The sequence below is a fragment of the Babylonia areolata genome, chromosome 19 (assembly GCF_041734735.1).
Source record: "Babylonia areolata isolate BAREFJ2019XMU chromosome 19, ASM4173473v1, whole genome shotgun sequence".
Taxonomy (NCBI): domain Eukaryota; kingdom Metazoa; phylum Mollusca; class Gastropoda; order Neogastropoda; family Buccinidae; genus Babylonia; species Babylonia areolata.
This window is the reverse complement of record NC_134894.1, coordinates 41529722-41540604: the sequence shown is the minus strand read 5'-3', so window position 1 is coordinate 41540604 and position 10883 is coordinate 41529722.

Sequence of the window (10883 nt, the reverse complement as noted above, 5' to 3'; positions counted from 1 at the left end):
ACCTCACAGCCAAACGACCGTTCCCAGACCCATCTGTCAACTGTCACGTCACCCCACCCCTCTCACACAGGGTGAGCATGAACTGCCACCGGTGGACTGGACACAGGAGACGCACCAGACCAGAAGCCACCAACTTCCTCCCTCGTTTCCAATCGGCAAATTGCGTCCTGGAGCGGCAGTTTAGAAGCTGTAGCCTACCATTCAACCACTGTTCCCTTGGCAGTTAAAGGCACAATCGTCAGTGATTCACTGAAGTCACCAGCAAAGTGGAGAAATAGACGAAGTCACTGGGTCCAGGCATGTGCCGGCGACTAGGGACAAGTTAGAGTTGTGTGGAGCTGTCAAGAAACTGTGTCCCCGTGTTCAGTTTTCCATTTATCCAGAGAAATTATGTGTCAGGTAATAACCGCAGAAACTGTGCCATGCTGTCCGAATTGTGTGCATGGTTGTCGTGAATAAAATGTGCTAGATGTTGCAGCATCTCTCCTCTGAACACGATCATTCTTTTGGCGTTGCGATGTTTGACATGCATGATGAACGTTGTGTTGTGTGTGATGCTCTTGTGAGCGTGTATGAACATGAATTTGTATTTGAGTGTTTGATTGGATGTCTCTGCAGCTTTCGTTTTAATGTCTACATTTATTTTTCACCCTTTTGTTTGTGAACTGTACGGCGCAGTCGAGCATGTCTTACATGGAAAGGCGCTATATGAATCAAAATAGTAGTAGCAGCAGCAGCAGAAAAGTCAACAGCAGTAGTAATAGTAGTAGTAATAGTAGCTACTGGCTGCAGAATGTAGGCTGTTGTTTTTCAGACTAACAAACATAAAAAGACAAAATGCCACTTCTCCCTCCGCTTCAGTTGCAGAGTGTCTTTTCAGTCATTCTCACCCGCTACCAAGTCCATCACAGTCTGTTCAACACAAAAAGAAAAACGCAGCTGATATTTAACTCCACTAACCAACCATAAAAAAATGAAACATTATTCTTATACGGATGCTCAGACGATAGCGGCACAGACTGGATTTTTTTTTTAAGGAAAAAAATTATGTACGACAGACATACGCAAAAATGTTTCATAATGACAGACTGTTAAAGCTGTGAATACGTTGTGAACATCTGTTATATAATACGATAATGTTCCGTTTGACCAATAAGAGACTGTCACTGCATTTTATGGTCAACTTGAACAGAGCTCAAATTTGTCTGAAAGCAACAATCCATCACAAAACCCACCGACTCCAGCCAACAGACCAGAAAACTTTCGCACGATTACGCTGAACTAAGAAATACTACAAACCATCCAGAAGCATACTATCAGCTGGCCAGTCAGAAACTATCTGTCACGTGGGCAAAGCGTTATAACCAGTAAACCAATGAAACAAAAGCAACAGGTCATGTGCTCAGAAACTAAACTCCGGTAACCAATCAGAAATTCAGAAATGACTGTGGTCGTCAGAGCGTTGCGTTGTCCATTACCGTCCTTCACTTGAAGCGTGTGTGTGTGTGTGAGGGAAAAGTTGCAACAGCAGTTGGTGTGCATGGGGAGACAGGACAAGTGTGTGTAACAGTTCCAATAAGAGATTGTACGTTTAAACTTACCTGATCCAGCTCACTCTTCCTTCTACTGCATGAATGTGCCGTCCGTGCATTCACTGTATCCTGTCTGTAATGACGCGTCCTTAACCTACTGGCTCACTGTAACAGACATAAAAAGTTGTAAAGCTTTGCAACTCCAACATAAATGTTTTATGGCATTATATTATCGTATTAAACACGCTGAGATGCAACAGATGGGTTTTAAACAAGGTTTGACAACTTGCTTTCTGTATCATCAACTTCCTATCTATGATGCAAATGTTGTTGACCGCAGACGAAGATTTTTGAGTTTGTTTCTTTCTTTCTTTTTCTGCCGGGGCCTGGAATAGGCAGGCACTCGGATGATCAGGAATATATCATTGACTGGTCAACTGAAAAGTTCGCTTGCTTGAGGTCACCACCGTATTATTAAAGGGAGGGGTGGAGAGGAAATAAGGGTAACGTTGGCACAGAGAGAGGGGAGGGTACACACCCACACACACACACACACACACACACACACACACACACACACACACACACACACACACACACACACACACACACACACACACACATGCACATAGAGAGTGACAGAGACAGAGAGAGGAGGGTGGCAGACAGAAACATACAGACAGGCAGGCACACAGACAAACAGACAGACGGACAGACAGACAGGCACACAGACAGAGACGGAGGCAGAGACAGTGACAGAGAAACAGAGTTCTTTCGATTTCACGAATTCAAATTGTAAATCCGGCTTAATATGCTGAGGAATCCCATTGCAGTGCAATCACGCTCTGTGAAAATAACCAGCATTCCTTCAGATCAAACAGTGCGAGACAAGCCAAAGTTGGAAAACATGGGGAAGAGAGAGTGGGTAGGCGGAGGGAGAGAAGGAAATATTGGGGGAAGGGTGGGATGGAGGGAGAGAAGGAAATATTGGGATGGAGGGAGAGAAGGAAAGAAGGGTGGGATGGAGGGAGAGAAGGAAATATTGGGGGAAGGGTGGGATGGAGGGAGAGAAGGAAAGAAGGGTGGGATGGAGGGAGAGAAGGAAATATTGGGATGGAGGGAGAGAAGGAAATATTGGGATGGAGGGAGAGAAGGAAATATTGGGGAAAGGAAATATTGGGGGAAGGATGGGATGGAGGGAGAGAAGGAAAGAAGGGTGGGAGAGAAGGAAAGAAGGGTGGGATGGAGGGAGAGAAGGAAATATTGGAGGAAGGATGGGATGGAGGGAGAGAAGGAAAGAAGGGTGGGAGAGAAGGAAAGAAGGGTAGGATGGAGGGAGAGAAGGAAAGAAGGGTGGGAGAGAAGGAAAGAAGGGTGGGATGGAGGGAGAGAAGGAAAGAAGGGAGGGATGGAGGGAGAGAAGGAAAGAAGGGTGGGATGGAGGGAGAGAAGGAAAGAAGGGTGGGAGAGAAGGAAAGAAGGGTGGGATGGAGGGAGAGAAGGAAAGAAGGGAGGGATGGAGGGAGAGAAGGAAAGAAGGGTGGGAGAGAAGGAAAGAAGGGTGGGATGGAGGGAGAGAAGGAAAGAAGGGAGGGATGGAGGGAGAGAAGGAAAGAAGGGTGGGAGAGAAGGAAAGAAGGGTGGGAGAGAAGGAAAGAAGGGTGGGATGGAGGGAGAGAAGGAAAGAAGGGAGGGATGGAGGGAGAGAAGGAAAGAAGGGTGGGAGAGAAGGAAAGAAGGGTGGGATGGAGGGAGAGAAGGAAAGAAGGGAGGGATGGAGGGAGAGAAGGAAAGAAGGGTGGGAGAGAAGGAAAGAAGGGTGGGATGGAGGGAGAGAAGGAAAGAAGGGTGGGATGGAGGGAGAGAAGGAAATAAGGGTGGGATGGAGGGAGAGAAGGAAATATTGGGGAAGGGAGGGAAGAAGAGAAAGACAGGGAGAGAGGTGGAATGAAGAAAGAAGGTGGGCGAGAGATAGGGGGAACATAGAGAAAGAGATGGAGAGCGAAAGAGAGAGAAAGGGAGAGAGAAAGACAGAGACAGTTTCAGTAGCTCAAGGAGGCGTCACTGCGTTCGGACAAATCCATATACGCTACACCACATCTGCCAAGCAGATGCCTGACCAGCAGCGTAACCCAACGCGCTTAGTCAGGCCTTGAGAGACCGAGACATAGAGAGCAAAGTGATACGATCAGACAGACAAACAGACAGACAAACTGACATACGCGCATACTTACTGACAGAGGCAAAGAGCTGCGGAGGAGAGAGGCAGGCAGACAGACAGACAGAGACAGAGACAGAGAGAGGCAGGCAGACAGACAGACAGAGACAGAGACAGAGAGAGACAGGCAGACAGACAGGCAGAGACAGAGAGAGAGAGAGGCAGGCAGACAGACAGACAGAGACAGAGAGAGAGAGAGGCAGGCAGACAGACAGACAGAGACAGAGAGAGGCAGGCAGGCAGACAGACAGAGACAGAGAGAGAGAGGCAGGCAGACAGACAGACAGAGACAGAGAGAGAGAGAGGCAGGCAGACAGACAGACAGAGACAGAGAGAGGCAGGCAGGCAGACAGACAGAGAGAGAGAGAGGCAGGCAGACAGACAGACAGAGACAGAGAGAGAGAGAGGCAGGCAGACAGACAGACAGAGACAGAGAGAGAGAGAGGCAGGCAGACAGACAGACAGAGACAGAGAGAGAGAGGCAGGCAGACAGACAGACAGAGACAGAGACAGAGAGAGGCAGGCAGACAGACAGACAGAGACAGAGAGAGAGATAGAGAGAGAAAATCAACCAACCAGACAGATAAACAGACGTAGAGAGACGATGAAAACAGGTTATATACGAACTGGTCAGAAAGGATGCAGATGATGATAAGCTACCAGCCATGTTCACATTACCAACTCTTCAGAAAAAAAAACAACCTGTTTTTTTTCTGAATGGTGGCAAGACCTAAACAAGCATCATGTACCTGCCCTTTTCCATAAAAGGATAATTTATTCAATCTGGATCGTTCCCCCTTTCTTTACCCCCCCCCCCCCCACCCCCCAACCCCCACACACACACACCCTCCGACCTCCCACCCGCTCTCTTTTTTCTTATTCCATCGCTTTGACAGTGGTGTCCACCCATACAATAAAGAAAGAAGAAAATGTAGGGAGGGGGTGGGGGGGGGGAGGAAGCGTTGAAAGAAATGCCCCTCTCCCACTCCCCTCTGTCCAGTAATGAACAACGGACACACACGTCAGACGCACCTTGTCCAACGCCATTGATAGACTAAACGAAGCGAATCCAGAGGCATAAACATCCCCATGCTGATATACCCATACGTTTCCCTCTCGGTGACTAGACTTGCGCGTAAGAATCTTCCTGTGATTATGTGCCCCTGTATAGACCATTCGCTGTGTCTGCTTGTCTGTCTGCGTCAGACTGTTGTGCCAGACAATATTTCTCGACCGATCAATAGTTTTGTACGCATTTGTTTGCTACATGATTATTTCTTTCGTGTCATCTTTGTCTCTCTGTTTGCCGAGAGAAAAAAAAAAGAAAACGCATATGCAGCAATAAAAAAAAAAGACGACAACAAGGACAGCGACGACACCACCAACAACAACAGGAACAATAACATCAACGACAACAATGATGACAACGACAAAAACGACAAGAAGATTAAAAATGACAAAAACAACAACAACAATAACAACGACAGCAACAACGACAACGATAACACCAGCAACAACAACAACAACGAAAGCAGTTCCTCGTAAATTTAGATTATTTTACTCTTTTATGAAAGGATTTCCAGAATCGTTTTCTGAAATCGTTAATGTTCACTTTAACAGCTCTCACGGCAAACCCAAAGGCGTGAAACCAGAATCCGTTTTATCGGAAAACAACAACAACAAGAACAACAACAAAAACCGCCTCTCCACAAAAGCACGAGAATTTCTAAATGAAGCCGAATGCAATAGCAGATATCAGCCCGCTAATGGAAACAGTAACGTGATGAACTTCTGTCGCGAACTTTTCAGCCAGGTCGGTGAGAAAAGGCTTCTTTGACTCCAGGTGTGAAAGAACAACCACCCCCGACTCTGCGGGACAGATGCGATCCATTATCACTGCTTTGACAATAATGCTTCAGTCAGCACTTTGGTTCTGTTTTGCGGACCTGGTCCATTCTGGAGGGGAAAAAAACCAGCCGATGGGAATCTCTTTGATCCACTGTTGACGTTTTGCGATATTTCTGACTGTGCACGGGGTCTATAAGAGTGCGGGGTATTTTCCCTTCTGTAGGTTGTTGTTCTGCAAACATCTGAATTGGTCATTGTGTACAAGAAACAAACGAACTAGAACGAACTTTGAACAGACAAACAGGCGTACTTACTGACATGCAGGCAATCTCAAGCACGCAGAAAACGACATGGGAGAATGGGCAGGTTGAACAGGAGAAGGCAGACAAAGCAAAATCAAATCATGTTGTTTATAGCCCAGCCGACCACTAAGGCCATAATATTATCAGGGCTGAAGAAGGTAGTCAAAGGGAAAAAAAAAATTTACACAGAAGTACATGTAAGGCAGGGGAGGGGAGGGGGAGGGGCGGCAAAATCTGTTGGGCGTTGGATTTATGATCCAGTGTTCACAAATGAGCAGAGTTCGAGGCCCCGTTTCGGCATGGTGTTGTGTCCTTGGTAAAGGCACTTGACTCCGATTTTTCTCACTCCACGCAGCTGTGAATGGGTATACTATATGACTACGGTCGGTGAAGGTTAAAAGAAGCAGAAGGAGAGAATTTGGCCCTGCCCTCACCACATACCGAGCCCTAGACATGGTGAATATTATGAACGTCGTGAGTCCATTGCCCAAAAGGCCGTAAAAAGCTTATGAGATCTGTAACCTTCATAAAGCGTGCACGTTCACTGACGCACACACGCACGGAAACAAACACACACATATGCACACACGCACATTCATTCACACACACACACACACACACACACGCACGCACGCACACACGCATACACACACACACACACACACACACACACACACACACACACATTGGTTATGTTTTAGGATTTTTTTTTTTTCGAAACTGATGGAGACAAACGCGAAACACTGACAACACACAAAAATCTTTGTATTTAACATCATGACTTTGCAGATCAGGAGGACAAAGAGAAGTCGTAGAAGAAGAAGAAGAAGAAGACCAAGGGCAAGAACAAGAAGAACAAGAACAACAACAAGAACAAAAACAAGAACAAGAAGTGGAACAAGAAGCAGAACGACAAGAAGAAGAAGAAGAAGAAAACACTGACGGAGGGAGGGTAGGGGTGAGAAAAAGAGGTAATGGGTTCAGTGCGGTCACCACACCAGACCTCAATCCCTGCCGGACAGTCTGGTTAGGGGCAGTCACGCGAACGACTCGTCCAGCGGCGGAACAGAAGTGGACACAGCACTCCACAGGTCCTCACCGCGTCTCCTCTCCTCTTCACCCACTGACGTCGCTCTGGACACCTCAAGGGAACGATAGGAAAGAAAACCGCAGAAAGCTCTCCTCTGTGTGTGTGTGTGTGTGTGTGTGTGTTGTGTGTGTGTGTGTGTGTGTGTGCCTGTCACCTTCCTTCATCACTGTCTTACCCTCCTCTGTGTGTGTGTGTGTGTGTGTGTGTGAAGGGGGGATGCGGAAGGGGGGAATCGAGGGGGGAGGATGTGGGAGGCGGATGAGGGAGGGTCGTAAGTGTATGTATACGTGTGGATGGGTGGGTAGGAAGGAATGTGTGTGTGTGTGTGTGTGTGTGTGTGTGTGTGTGTGTGTGTGTGTGTGTGTGTGTGTGTGTGTGTGAAGGGGGGATGCGGAAGGGGGGAATGGAGGGGAGGATGTGGGAGGCGGATGAAGGAGGGTCGTAAGTGTATGTATACGTGTGGATGGGTGGGTAGGAAGGAATGTGTGTGTGTGTGTGTGTGTGTGTGTGTGTGTGTGTGTGTGTGTGTGTGTTTGGGGGGGGTGTGGGGGGAAAGGTGGGTTTGTTTGTTTTTTGTATGCGTGGCCTGTTTCCAAAAATCAATGTCGTTTTTAATAGATTTTGACAAAAACCAGCTTCAAATGCAAGGGCGTTCAGTAAAATGAACAAAGAAATTTATAAATAAGCCCCCCTCCCCCTACACTCCGCCCTCCCCGCCAAACAAACAAAAATAAAAAATAAAAGAGACAAACAATATGAATTAATTCTAATATACGTAGGCTATATTAAAGGTATTTGAGATCGCACTAAATAAGCATACTATGCAACAGAACACAGGGCTATGGCAAAACCCAATGTCTCTCGATATACTTGAGCTATAGTCAATGGTAAAACTCAGTTCACTCTAAACGCCTTGTCTACCACAACAACAACAAAATGAACTCATTCTGTATTCTTAGACCGTGAAAAGAAATCAATTTACATTCATGGGTGATGACAAAAAATGCAGTCAGTATACGTACTCCTGTGAGAAAATCATGGATGAATATTGTAGGCTGCAGCAAGCAATTGTTATCACTTCATTTATGAGGACTTTGAGCAGAAAAAAAAGAAAAAGAATACAATAAAATATATCTTTATTTATCCATTCGGAAATCAAATTGTGCATCCACAGGCTTGTCACTCACTCTACACAATACCTCAGCCCACAGCCAAGTCCAACACACTCACAGCAAGACAAAGGTTGAGCAAAACATTTTTTTTTAAACAGCAACAAAAAGGCTAAAAATACACACGCAAGTAATACAAAACTGCGGGTACATCTCCCCCCCACCTCTCCTCCCCGCACACACACATAAGTCCGCTAGTTTACCCAACACACACACACACACACACACACACACACAGACAGAGACAAAGAAATCAACGTCACTCCACATGAACTCTCTACTACCTGATCTCTGACAACGAAAGATGTCATTATGGACGTCGACTGCAATGCCGTTTTCGGACGCTCTGATTTATTCGATTTGCCCCCCACAGTGGTTGTCAAAACACGTGTGAGGACACGTGTCACTTCTGATATATAAATGCCTTTAGTATCTCTCGTGTTCCACTACCTTGCTGGTATTGTTATCAGAAAGACGCCAAGCATATCACCAATGTTTGGATGGACGAAGTTCTAATCTAGCCAATAAAAAGTAAACGTCAGATATCCGGTCAGGAAAAAAAAACAAGTTAAAGAAAATAACACATCTGACAAAAATAAATCTCAGGCAGGGCTAGCAGTCGATGAGATAGCGTATCAGATGACCCCCAAGGGAGAGAGAGAGAGGGGGGGGGGAGGAGGGGGGGGAGCAAACCCACGGCAATATTTTAACAACATGTCTTTCTCGCGATCCTACAGCCGATAACGTGTCCCTGACTAAATTTGCTCTTGACCAAACTAAACGTCTCAAGGCGGAGATAGCAGAGATGATGCTTCTGTCCTGTAATAAAGCAAACTCACAAAGAAGCAGCAGCAGAAGAAGAAGAAGAAGACGAAGGATAAGAAGGAGGAAGAGGAGGAGAAGGAGCTGGAGCAGGAGGAAGAGTCAAATCTCCCTGATCGCGATCACCTCCCTTACTTACCCCCTCCGCTCCTCACCCCCCCCCCCCCACCCTCACCCCAACTACCACTCACCTCCAACCCTCCTACCCCTAACGCTCTCTTCAGTATCGCCGACTCTGACAGACAGACCCACAGACAAACAGTAAGACAAATATGCAGAAAGACGGAGCAAAAGTCAGACAAATAGGATGGACAAACTGACTGGCATGCAGACAAACGCGCGCGCACAGGCATAGACATATATACACGCGCGCGCGCGCGATCCACAGAGATAGCAGGAAAGAGAGAGACACAGAGAGAGGGAGTATATATATATATATATATGTGTGTGTGTGTGTGTGTGTGTGTGTGTGTGTGTGTGTGTGTGTGTGTGTGTGTGTGTGTGTTTGAGCGCTCGCATACAGGTGGCAGGCTGACGGTGGTGGTTTCGCATTCAACACAAGAATGAATGTTCCCTACTGACGACCATCACAAGGGAACAAGAGTGATGACAAATGAAATGAGTAATGGAAAATGAAAGGAACTGAATGATTCAATAAACATCGACCGTCGTTGTATCAAGACTGATTGTAGACAGATCGAAGCGAAGTATTTGATTAATCTGTTTTGTACATTTTGCTCTCCTTTGTCAACAAAACTGAATGGACTATTCCAGCCGTAACTTGGAGGAAAGAGAGACTATGACTGGGTACTTTAGATCTATACACTGTGCGGGCTAGAATGGTTTCGCGATATTAACGATGTCCCTTACACAATAGGCAAACACGAAGGCAAACAAAACATTGAGCGAGACATTACATATAAAGGGACACATAATATCTACACATCATGTGTCATAACCCTTAATAGCAAATTCATATAAACAAACAATGATGAGAAGAAGAAAATGTAGAAGACGGGGGGTGGAGAGAGAGAGAGAGAGAGAGAGAGAGAGAGGGAGAGAGACAGACAGACAGACAGACAAAAATAAATAAATAAGGAATCTTTATCGAACGTGAAATTAAGATTGTGTACATTCGAGAGTCAAGTGATCAAATCTGACAATTCCTTTGGATGAATCATAGAAAGATGATAATGAGATACACATGCGCGTGCACGACCCAATATTGCTGGGAACATTGTCTGTTTACAAACGTCGAACCATTGAAATAATAAATCTAAAGTTAAACTCGTCAGAGGAGATAGGCTACAACTTTGTCAGCGTGCAACAACAATTGTAATCACAACACCAGTAGAAACTTTAACCCAATTCCAAGACGACAAAAAGAAAAAGAACATCAATAAAAAGAATGAGTCGGAAAGTATCACCAATCATGATGATGATGATGGCGACGAAGGACGACAACGATGATAATAATAATCACCACCACCACAACCGCCACCACCATCGTCATCGTCAGCAACAGCAATTCTTCTTTTTCTCTTCTTCTTCTTCGTTGAACCACATGTTGTGTTGCAGATAAGCCAGTGTGATCTCATGGATCTTCCTATCACACTCCGCACGTGCAGTTCATGAATGGTGGATGTCCCAAATCACACACACACACACACACACACACACACACACACACACACCACAACCACCACCACCGCCGCCTGACCTCCCCACCCTCCAGTCTCACTGCGATAGGCACCGACCTATCTCCCCATCCACCCCCACACAAACCACCCTCTTGGGAGAAGATGATAAGTTCATCAGTGGACTGCCGGCACTGGGACTGCGACAGTCGAACCCGAAGAGAGAGAGGGAGAGAGAGAGAGAGAGAGAGAGAGAGAGAGAGAG